Raw genomic sequence first — 13,589 nt, forward strand, 5'->3', positions numbered from 1 at the left:
AGACAACAGAATTAAACAGGCTATGTTAACCGTGTATACAAATGTAAGTGATGCTCACATAACCTTGAATGGTAAGTAATTTAAAAATGCAGCAAATCTGAGTGAGTTTCCAAAATAATGTAGGCAATTATGGCGATCAGTCAAAGAGACAGACAGGTTAACAAATCTACGAAAGTTCCTATAGATGAAATATGAGGGTGGCTCGGTTATGAATTTGCCACACAAATGGAGGATCACGTAGCAACAGTAAAAAGAACAGGATTCCTTTGCTAAAGGTAAATTTATTGCTAATGATAATTCCCTATATATGGAAATAAATGAGGCATTAAAATATGTGAAAAATAGCATCCTAGATATGAGTTTTACAAAAAGAAAAGGGAAAATAGCAAAATGATAGGAAATCAGGAAGAAAAATCCTAAGGGACTAATAGCCACAAAATCCTACCAGAGAAATTTTGAGTAATTTAAATAGATGCAGGGAAGTTAGAACAGTAGACTGGAACGAGGCGCAAAAATTACCCTAGAGTTAAACAGAATAATGGGCAGAAATTTAGGTCAAAGACAGTTCAAAGAAATAAAGAAGACACATTTAAGTCTAGGGAAAGATTACATAAAAAAGGGGATAGAAATCAGGTAAAATAATGAAAAAGGGAAAACATACAGGGAGAAGGGCAGGCACAGAGATAAAGAACCCCGACATGAAATTGAACAAAGACACTTCTCAGAAAGCCCTCCGGCACAAAGAAAGTGAAATACAAATCCTCCAAACAGTGAAAGGAAAAGAATTAAAAATAGTTAGCCGGATAGAAAGGAAGTTAGGAAGACGGAAAATTTTATATAGGGAAGGTAGGCATATGTAGCGGAGGTACATCCACGTTGCAAGTGACTATTTTATCTTATGGAGACTCTGGCAAATATAGTTGATATACTAGGATGCAATACAGTGATAGAATATTGAGAAATACCTGCTTCCAAATTTTAAGGGTGGAAATAAAATGATATGCAGAAATGAAATGCAAACAAGTAAAAATCAAGGGGTATGAACCGTCAGGTTAGGTAGAGAATTAAATGCAAAAATGTGCCAAATGATGAATAAAGATGTCATTTTTTTTGTAACATTTCCCAATAAAGCCTTAAGATATCGTTAAAAAAACGATACAAAGATGAAGTATGAATTTTATTTGTGAGAAGTGCAGGCTTAAAATAAAGAAATGAAAAAATGAGATAGTCAGGGTATGATTCTACTTGTCAAAGACAAGTCTTTTAGAAAACTGGCCACTTTGTAGGGGACGAGTTTGACAGGAGAAACAGACTCCAGACTAAGAAAGGGAAATGAAAAGTGATTAAAAAGACAAGGAGAAACAAAGTTGAGAAATAGGAAGAGTAGCCAAGAATAGATATACTCCTTGTCAATATATGACAGGCGCCATGTAAATAAAATAGAATGTCGACAGAAATACAGTGAATAAAATAGAATAGCCTAAATAAAAAGGGAATTCCAAGAAATAAATGTCATAGGCAATTGAAGCTATAGGCTTATAGAATTGAAAGAAATATGTTGTTGTTGGGCACAAAGATTTAAGATGAAGATATAGGCATATGAATAATAAATGAGCTATGATGCTATTAAGTAAATAAAGTCTGATCAGTACTGAAAATATAAAAAGCTAGAATTTAGCTAGAAAAGTCATAATGATGCCTAAATAAAAATAACCCGCAGAGATAAAAAAGATAGGTTAGCTAAAAATAGAATGCCAGAGTCTGTCAAAAGAGACAATAATGAAGTTCAGATGAAGGAAAATACAAGCACACTAATTAATTAATACTACTCCGGATAAAATAACTCATCTGAATGGCGGGTAATGACTTCTTAAATAAAGGAGTAGAGATTACAGTTAAGTAATCAGAAAGGGGCAAAAATTTACCATAAGGAGCATAGAAATAGGGATAGATGAGAAATACGGATAGATGAGAAATAGGCAGAGATTAGCCATTGCAGGCGATAGGTTAGGCAGAATAGAATAGAAACATTGGCGCCAGAACCTGCCCAGAGAAACTGTCAAAAATTTATTAAAACTTTTTAAATACCGGTATGAATCATGAAATATTACCTATCAGCCAACGCCCCATAACGAACACGGTGAGTGTTAAAATGAATCAATAAGACTCCTTATAAATCTCCCGAAATATATTACCCTAAGAGGACAGAAGTTAGACTAGTTAGATCATCATAAGTAGAATATAAATGACATGTCTATCCCGATAATAAATAATGTTTGGCTCGATTATTGAGGAGTAAAATACATAGAGAATATTGTAAGTACCATGGTCAAAGAATACAAGCCATTCACGGCTATTAGCATTTTGAAGAATGTTAGAAATTAGAGTGAAGTCGACGGGCTCACTCAGCTCCTCTAACTATTGACAGAATGATGATCTAGAATTTGGAGACAGAAAGAATAAGCCTATAGAATGATGTTACTAAGTTTAGTAAGAATATAGAGCCATAAGAATAATAGAACTAGTCTAGAATAGGGAGACTAGCAGGATAAAGAGCCAGATTAAAGAGTGACCCATCCCTAGATTTGAATAGGGTAAGTAAAAAGAGAAAATAGATTTAAAATATGTAGAGAAATATGGGTTAAAGTAGAAATCCTGCTCCACTATGATTGACAGATGAAAAAGATTTTTTTTAGGAATGATAGGATCTTAGGGATAATAAGCAGAATTTGCTATATTACCCAAGCCTTAAAATAAAGTTAACTTAAAAATATGTAGTGTGCAAATGAAATAAAAGGCTATAAATAATGAAGAGAAATGAATTTGGATCCTACATTATCTTAACCTGATCTCTTAACCAGGAGTTATAAAAATAATGTGTGAAGCCTCATAAATATAAAATGAAAGGTCTCATTAAAAAGGTAAAACCCGAAGAAGGGTAATGTATCATGAGAGTAGTCTTAAATTGAAGGAAAAATAACCGAGTAGGATAGATTATCCAAATAATGGTCTAGAGAAGTTTAAAAATTTGTTTAGGGCATATAGTATATGTGCTTATTGCTCATAAGAATGATTGTGATTTTACAGTCCAAGAAGGACTATTGTGGATGAAAGAATAAAAGGAATCTTAGGAGCCTTAAAGTACTGGATGTTTGTCCAGGATAAATCACTTTATTGGTAGGTTTATGATGATAAAAGAAAGATTATTTAAAAGGACAGGAAGATGTTAAAAGGAAATAAACTACCAATATTTTGTTCAGTTGTCAGGTAAGAAACCTAGAAATAGGAATAATTAAAATAAAACAAGAGAAACCAAAGGTTAATAGAAATGATGTAGATGAATTATTCCCAAATATAGGAATCATATAACAGGATTGCAGATTGCTTAAAGGAATACATACAAAGAATAGGGAGAAATACTTGTTTAAGAATAGAAATTCCTGACATACTAACAAGTACTAACAAAAACTCATGCTCAAGTTAGTAGGACATCCAGAAATCAAAGAATGAATTTAATGATGAATTAATTTTTGACCTAACATAGATGTTTGAGATTGTAAAATTAAAGCCTACACATAAGAAGTATAAAGGTCATATAAGGGTAAGAATCCTTTAGAAATTACGATTGCATTTTCTTCATCCCATAGTGGTGGTACCAATGGATTACCAGGGACTCTGTTCCTAGAACTTGACAAATGATAAAAACATACTGGTCTACATAGAATTTGATTTAACAAAGAAAGGGTTGATGAGTCTGTAACAGAATAATTTGAGACCAGGATAAATAACTAGACATTCGTGTCTATAGACATTCTCTTGGGCAATGCACCCGAATTTACTAGAGATTAATGAAAACTGTGCAATATCTTTCTTGTAGTAAGAAGGGTGAAATAATAAAAGGATGTAAGAAATAAGATAATGTTCCCGGTACCGCAAAAGAAGCAGGGAAGGGAAGAGAAGAGGAGGAATTGACGAACTAAGAAAGTTTGAGGGATGCAATTAGAAAGAAATGTCTGAGGCCTTTGTTCTGCGGTGAACTAGCAACGGCTGATGGTATATATATATATATATATATATATATATATATATATATATATATATATATATATATATATATATATATATATATATATATATATATATATATATATATATATATATTTATGGAGATTGTTTGCGCATGCTCTTTGCAATTCCTAAGAGGGATTATGTCACCAGATTTTCAACTGTTCTGTACAAGGCACTAGTAGAGTTGGGGGACCCAAGTGCAAATGGCTGAGAACTAAAAAGCATGAAGTGGGAAATTACGAATGGAGAAGTGTGTATTTGATAGCTCAAGATAGAGACGACTAGTGAAATCTAACCAAGGCCCTTTACGTTATAATCTTAGGAGATGATGATGAGGATGATGATGATGAGATACACACACACAAACACACACACACACACACACACACACACACACACACATATATATATATATATATATATATATATATATATATATATATATATATATATATATATATATATATATATATATATATATATATATATATATATATATATATGATATTGAGTTTATAACACACTGGTGTTATTTCAATCATCTTTTTTTACTCAGAAATAGAATAAGTGCGCCTCTTCATTTCCAAAACTTTTAAACTATTCACAACTATAAGACTTTTTGTGGCCAACTTTAAGGTAAACGGTCGTTGAACAATTCCATAATCCTAGTACTGACGATCATGAAATATATTAACTGTTATTTTCATCTCTCTCTCTCTCTCTCTCTCTCTCTCTCTCTCTCTCTCTCTCTCTCTCTCCCAATAATCATGCCTAATAGTACCTGTAACGATAAGTTGGTTGAATAAGAGTAAATAAAAATGTTATTCAGTTTACACGCTTTTCTTTCTTTTTACACACCATCGATATTAGTCTTGTGCTTCCCTTCTAATCTCTATAATTTTTCTATAATAGTTACTAGTTTTCTAGCTGATTGGTAAAAATAACAAAAATAATATAAATAATCCTTAAATTATAATGATAACAATATTCAAATGAGGTAATAATATTAATTTCAGCATCATTATACTTATTTTCAAAGACCACACATATGGTAATAATAATAATACATACATACAAACATATACCATGGCACTTCCCCCAATTGTAAGGGGTAGCCGACATCAAACAAATGAAACAAAAAAGGGAACATCTCTCTACGTTCCTCCTAGCCTGACAAGGGACTCAACCAAGTTCTGCTGGTGTTGCTAGGGTGCCACAGCCCACCCTCCCCCGTTATCCACCACAGATATAGCTTCATATCACTGAATCCCCTACTGCTGCTACCTCCGAGGTCATCCAAGGCACCGGAGGAAGCAGCAGGGCCTATCGGAACTGCGTCACAATTGCTCGCCATCCATTCTTATTTCTAGCACACTCTCTTGCGTCTCTCCCATCTATCCTCCTATCACCCAGAGTTTTCTTCACTCCATCCATCCACCCAAACCTTACCCTTCCTCTTGTACTTCCCCTATCAACTCTTGCATTCATCACCTTCTTTAGCAGACAGCCATTTTCCATTCTTTCAACATGGCCAAACCACCTCAACACATTCATATCCACTCTAGCTGCTAACTCATTTCTTACACCCGTTCTCACTCTAACCACTATGTTCTTAACCCTATCTACTCGAGATACACCAGCCATACTCCTTAGCCAATTAATCTCAAACCCATTCAATTTCTGTCTCTCCGCCACTTTCATTCCCCACAACTCCGATCCATACATCACAGTTGGTACTATCACTTTCTCATATAGAATTTTCTTTACATTCAAGCCTAACCCTCTATTTTTTACTACTCCCTTAACTACCCCCAACACATTGCACCCTTCATTCACTCTCTGACATACATCTGCTTCCACTCAACCAATTGCTGCAACAACAGACCCCAAGTACTTGAACTGACCCACCTCTAAAACTAACTCTCCATTCAATATGACTCTCAACCTTGCACCACCTTCCCTTCTCGTACATCTCATAACCTTACTCTGACCCACAATAGCTCTGAACTTCCTTCTCTCACACACTTTTCCAAATTCTGTCACTGATCGGCCAAGCTTCTCTTCCTCGTCTGCAACCAGTACAGTATCATCCAAAAACAACAACTGATTTACCTCCCATTCATGGTCATTCTCGTCTACCAGTATCAATCCTCGTCCAATTACTCGAGCATTCACCTCTCTCACCACTCCATCAACATACAAGTTAAACAACCACAGCGACATAACACATACCTGTCTCAGCCCCTCTCTCACAGGAAACCAATCGCTCACTTAATTTCCTCTCCTAACACATGCTTTACTACCTTTGTAGAAACTTTTTACTGCTCGCAACAACCTTCCACCAACTCCATATAACCTCATTTCATTCCACATTGCTTCCCTATCAATTCTATCAGACGTTTTTTCCAGATCCATAAACGCAACATAAACCTCCTTACCTTTTGCTAAATATTTCTTGCATATCTGCCTAACTGTAAAAATCTGATTCATACAGCCCCCACCTCTTCTAAAACCACCCTGTACTTCTAAGATTGCATTCTCTGTTTTATCCTTAATCCTATTAATTAGTACTCTACCAAACACTTTTCCAACTACACTCAACAAACTAATACCCCTTGAAATACAACATTCATGCACATCTCCCTTACCCTTATATAGTGGTACAATTCACCCACAAACCCAATATACTGTTACCAATGACAACACAAAACACATATTAAACAAGCTCACCAACCATTCAAGTACAGTCACCCCATCCCCATCCTTCAACATCTCAGCTCTCACACCATTCATACCAGACGCTTTTCCTACTCTCGTTTCATCTAGTGCTCTCCTCACTTCCTCTCTTGTAATCTCTCTCTTATTCTCATCTCCCATCACCGGCACCTCAACACCTGCAACAGCAATTATATCTGCCTCCCTATTATCCTCAACATTCAGTAAAGTTTCAAAATATTCCGACCACCTTTTCCTTGCCTCCTCCCCTTTTAACAATCTTCCATTTCCATCTTTCACTGTCTCTTCAATTCTTGAGCCAGCCTTCCTTACTCTATTCACTTCTTTCCAAAACTTCTTATTCTCTTCAAATGAATGAACCAATCCCTCACCCCACCTCAGGTCTGGTGCCCTCTTTGCCCCACTTACCTTGCGCTTTTCTTCCACATTTTTCTCTCTATATTTTTCAAACTTCTCTACACTATTACTCTGCAGCCATTCTTCAAAAGCCCTCTTTTTCTCTTCCACTTTTACCTTCACTCCTCCATTCCACTATTCACTGCCCTTCTTCATGCTGCCTCCAACTACCTTCTTGCTACACACATCACTTGCAATCCCAACAAAATTTTCTTTTACTAACTTCCACTCCTCCTCTAAATTACCAGTTTCTCTTACTTTCACCTTGTCATATGCCATTTTCAACTTTTCTTGATATTTACTTTTTACCCTCGGTTTTATTAGCTCTTCAACCCTCACTAGCTCCCATTTTCATCCACCTAGTGTATTCACCCACTCTTTTGCTACAACTAATTTTCCTTCCACCAAAAAAGATCAGACATACCATTAGCCATACCCCTAAACACATGCACGTCTTTCAATCTTCCAAACATTCTTTAAGTTATCAACACATAATCCATTAATGCCCTTTCTACTACTCTTACCCATGTATACTTGTTTTTTTTTTTCTGAAAAAGCTAGAACTTATAACCATCTATTGCTCAACACACATATCTACCAGTCTCTCACCACTCTCATTTTCACCTGGTACACCATACTTCCCAATGACACCTAATACCTCTCCAGCGCCCACTCTATCATTTAAGTCACCCAAGACAACTACACAATTCCTTCTACCTAGTCCTTCTACACACCTAGTTAATTCATTCCAGAATTAATTCCATTCTTCTTACCTTTACTCACAACCTGGCCCATACGCACTGACACAATCCCAACATTCTCTACCCAACTTAACCCTTACTCACATCAACCTAGATGACCTCTCCTTCCATTCCACTACTTTACCTGTCATCCATTCACTCAGCAATAAAGCCACACCCTCTCTTGCTCTTCCCCTTTCAATCCCAGACCATCTACCAGATATTTCACCAAACATCAATTCACCCTTCCATTTTATCTTTGTCTCACACAAGGCCAATATATCCATCCTTCAATTCCCAAACATACTTCCAATCTCACATCTTTTACTCTCTATCGTACGACATCCACGTACATTCAAACTCCCAAAACTAGAGTGTGGGGAGCAGTCACTGTCCCCCCAGCTCCACCTCTTTGCTAATGTCTCACAGGATTGTATACGTATAAGACCTTATAGATTGGATATAATAATCTATATCTAGTATTCTCTGGCCCTGGGAACCACAAAGACTCCTGAAGCTCCGTAGGCTCTCATCCTTTTCATGGAAGCAAATGGTGCAAGAGCTTCTTAAAAAAGGTTAATACTTTACATATCATTTCCAAAAGTTTACTTTATATTTGGAATATTAGAGAAATCGTAATTAAATACAAAAATCCAACAAAAGAACGTTTAACAATGTGTATATAAATGATTTGTTAAAGGAAAAAATCTTCAGAAATACTCTTCATTTCTACTTTTGGGTTGACCTAATGTGCAACCATTTTTTTTTTCAATATACCTATATTTTCCTCTTCTAATGCAGGTGTTGTCTTGCTTATCAAATTTTATCCTGGTCCAATTTGAATTCAAAGAAATATAATATATTTAAGTAAGAGAGAGAGAGAGAGAGAGAGAGAGAGAGAGAGAGAGAGAGAGAGAGAGAGAGAGAGAGAGAGAGAGAGAGAGAGAGAGACGTAAACTGCAAAACTAAATAAATTTTATTTTCTATTGATGTCACATGTTTCGGGATATTCATTCGACCAACTTAACAAAAACAAAACTTTCTCAGATGAGTTCCTCTCCCCCTACATTATCCCTGGCTCCTAATCCCCATATCTCTGACGGAAGTTTGTGCAAGACTTTACAAATCTCATCTGAGTCAATCCAAAGTTCTTATCGTTAAATTCGGCTCCAAGCATTTTCTCCATTCCTCTCCTCCTCACCACACAATTGCAGATTTCCTGCGCTTCCAATTCCACGAAATTAGGTTTCTCATATCTGAGGCTGGAAAACTTGTTTATCTTCTTAGGTTGTGTAAATTATCATTTTATTCGAGAATCTTTCATTCCTTTAGTGGCTACTCCATTATTATTGTCATTAGTTTTTTATTGTTATTTTAACTATTATTATTATTATTATTATTATTATTATTATTATTATTATTATTATTATTATTATTATTATTATTATTATTATTATTATTATTTTTATCATTATTATTATTATTATTATTATTATTATTATTATTATTATTAATATTATTATTATTATTCGTATACATACATACACACACACACACACACACACACATATATATATATATATATATATATATATATATATATATATATATATATATATATATATATATATATATATATATATATATATATATATAACCGTTTCTTTACTCTATAAGACACGTGTCCTTGAATTGCTAAGATAATTCTAAATTATCATGAAATTACCTTTGTTGTCCTTAGTACCTACTAGCAACTTATACAAAACCTATTATAGTTAAAAGTTAAAGATCCTTAACACCAAACAACTCATGCAAATGGAATTATAAGACCCGGTCAAGCTCGATAGTTTCTTTTAACGTGCGCAACCTCATCATCCTTGTGAGCTAGTGATAGTGTGTTTGGGGGATCCTTTAGGTCTAACTGCTGAGACATCACCAAGCATTGCCTGGCCCTCCCTGGATTTTGGCTCGGGCACTGATCGTTATGTTCAGTCCCTATGGTATTGTCCTGTCCCTTAAACCTGCCATTACACAGAAAATCAATGTTTCTCTCTCTCTCTCTCTCTCTCTCTCTCTCTCTCTCTCTCTCTCTCTCTCTCTCTCTCTCTCTCTCTCTCTCTCTCTCTCTCTCTGTATATATATATATATATATATATATATATATATATATATATATATATATATATATATATATATGTGTGTGTGTGTGTGTGTGTGTGTGTGTGTGTGTGTGTGTGTGTGTGTGTGTATATATAGATCGCTTACAAACCCATCCCCCTTATTTTTTCTTTTACCGAAGAAAAAACCATATTTATTTTTCATACCCTATCGACATTCTTTGCAAAAGGATCCCATACATCCATGAAAATCATATTTTAAAACGGTAACGAAATCCCTTCAAAATATCCGTTATATTACAAAATCCCGTTAGCAACCCCTCGAAACTATTGAGTTTCGAGGGGTTGCCAATGGGATTTTGTAATACAACGGATATTTTGAAGGGATTTCGTTACCGTTTTAAAATATGATTTTCATGGATGTATGGGATCCTTTTGCAAAGAATGTCGATAGGGTATGAAAAATAAATATGGTTTTTTCTTCGGTAAAAGAAAAAATAAGGGGGATGGGTTTGTAAGCGATCTATATATACACACACACACACACACACACACACACACACACACACACACACATATATATATATATATATATATATATATATATATATATATATATATATATATATATATATATATATATATATATATTTATATATATATATATATATATATATATATATATATATATATATATATATATATATATATATATATATATATATATATATATATATAGATAGGTAGATAGATAGATAAATATATATACGTATATATATGTATGTATGTATATATATATATATATATATATATATATATATATATATATATATATATATATATATATATATATATATATATATGTGTGTGTGTGTGTGTGTGTGTGTGTGTGTGTGTGTGTGTGTGGGGTGGATGTGTAGTATGCAACTGTGGAATACTGGCATATATATATGTAAAAGAAAAGGATTTCGTGGGTGAAGTTCTCAGACCCAAGCCTGTTTTCGCGGATCGTTTAGATACTGGTAGTAATATACAATGCGGATGGATTGGCAGGAGTCATCTCATGAGTGATCCTTAGAATTAAAGGAGGATAACTATTCCATAATAGTTTTAAATGTGACCTGGAATCCAAAAGGTTAATATTATAATAGATGGGATTGTAACTTCAAACATTTTAAAATCCCTATATATCAAATCAATGTAAAATAGTTAACTGAATGTAGGTTTAATTCCCATGTTGGTAAATTTCTTTTTAGAAGGTAATTATGTGTTCAGCAACTTTGAGTCACCTTGGGATTTGATGGGTGACCGCCATGAACTACTAGGTCTTCGCTAGCGCTGAAGCCCCTTTTTATTACTGGAACACCACTTGCTTACCCCTCCCCCTCTGTGAATGAATTAACTGACATAGTAAAAAAAAAAACATTATAAAAACAAACAAAAGTTATTTATCCCAACAAAATAAACAAAATACATATCTCTGATCATCCTTGATATGCAATCACTTCCTAAGGAAACACTTTCAGTCTCTTGAAATTGAAAGGGTTGGTCCTTCTAATTACTCCGCTTAATATATGGAGCTATTTCCTTAACGTTCTAGGAATATACAATGGTTCTTACTAGACAGTTAAGACAATTCACCCATGCAACGAATTGCTCATTAACTGATGGAATCTCCCTCTACTTAGGACGTGTAATATTTCTGTATATCCAGATAAAAGAAAATGTTTTATTACTCTCAATATTATTTCTGTCCACCTTTTATTCATATAGAGATATATTTTTATTTTTTGTTATATGGTATGTTATTAAATTGAGGAACGTTTCGCTTCCCTATCTGAAAGAAGTAATAGGTTATTTTTTCCTTTGCTACTCCAGGTCACGGGAGCAACAACATAGATTCTTTGATATGGGAATTTTCATGAACATTGTATTCGGTTTTCGTCTGCCAAAGCGGATTTTATGGGATAATATTATATAAACAATAAACTCTCTCTCTCTCTCTCTCTCTCTCTCTCTCTCTCTCTCTCTCTCTCTCTCTCTCTCTCTCTCTCTCTCTCTCTACGGGAGGAGGGAAGCAGCAACAATAATCTCGCATATCATTTTGTTCTTCGAACCCAAATTTCAAGAAACGAGATTTGGTCTTATGAGCCTCGTCCTCTCTCCTAAAGACAACGTCATTAAGACCAACCATGTTCCCTGATCAAAGACTTTTATGAGCCACACGTTCTCCCTGATTAATATCTTTTGCATTAGGTAAATATAACTAGTCCAACCTCCCGTTTTTATTTATAATATACGTTGTAAAACATTTAGTTACTGTATTTCTTTTTTATATCAAGTTTGGTCATTTAAATCGGGTTTTGATTTTTCAGTTATGTGGAACCCAGAAAGCATTGAAAATAAAAGTGCAATTTTACTGCACACATGAATACAGACAAATGTAAATATATGTATGAATGTATGTATGTATTTATGTATGTTTTTAAAGTCAACATACATGAATGTATGTATGTATTTATGTATGTTTTTAAAGTCAACATGCACTTTATTCTAAAGGCTTGCTTGATTTAATAACAGCAGTAAGGTTCCACATAATTGAGAAAATTAAAAAAAAGTTAAATAAACACACACACACACACACACACACACACACACACACACACATATATATATATATATATATATATATATATATATATATATATATATATATATATATATATATATATATATATGTGTGTGTGTGTGTGTGTGTGTGTGTGTGTGTGTGTGTATGTGTGTGTATGTGTGGGTGATGCAAATAGATACAATGCCGTACTTCCTTATTATTTTAACAATGTTCCACAATGATGTAAGACGTGTATGAAAACTATGTGTATTTTTGTAGATGATGCAAAGAACTTCTAGAGATTTCGTCCATCAGCTGTGGACTTGGTCACTAAAATGTTATAAAAAAAACAAGTCAGGTACTAATGTAAGGAAAAATACAAATATATAGACAATTCAAATAACGTTAAAAGCAGATTGAAACTAATTACAAAACAGTTTACTGTTTTTGGACTCTTGTCCTTTCTAAAAATCTCTGAGATCTTCTGAGCGTTAAGTACCGATGGTCACCATCCAACTCGATGTTCCGGTAGTTCTGGTCGTTGGTCACTTGAACTGTCTGTGGAGAGGATACGCCTGTGAAGGAGGGACAGGGGAGCAGGCATCTCTTATCTTGGCAAATATATTTCAATAATTTAAGGATGTTGGTGCGCTTACATATTTCCTCAATAATGTTGGCACCCTCTATTAACTACCATTGTGATCCCCAACCCCAGCACTGGCCTCCCCAGTAAACAACATAAATTCACAGACCCAGGCTGGGATCGATCTGCTGCCATGTGGATGATTGGCGAACACGTTACCACTGTACTAGCCAGGAGGCTTGGTATTCTTAAATACCTTGTAGTTTATTTATTTCCTTATTGCTTTTAGTCTGTGGAATTTTTTTCTATTTCTTTTTTGAAGCCTTTGGGCTTATGGC

This window comes from Palaemon carinicauda, chromosome 10 (assembly GCF_036898095.1).
Source record: "Palaemon carinicauda isolate YSFRI2023 chromosome 10, ASM3689809v2, whole genome shotgun sequence".
In the NCBI taxonomy this organism is placed as follows: Eukaryota; Metazoa; Arthropoda; class Malacostraca; order Decapoda; family Palaemonidae; genus Palaemon; species Palaemon carinicauda.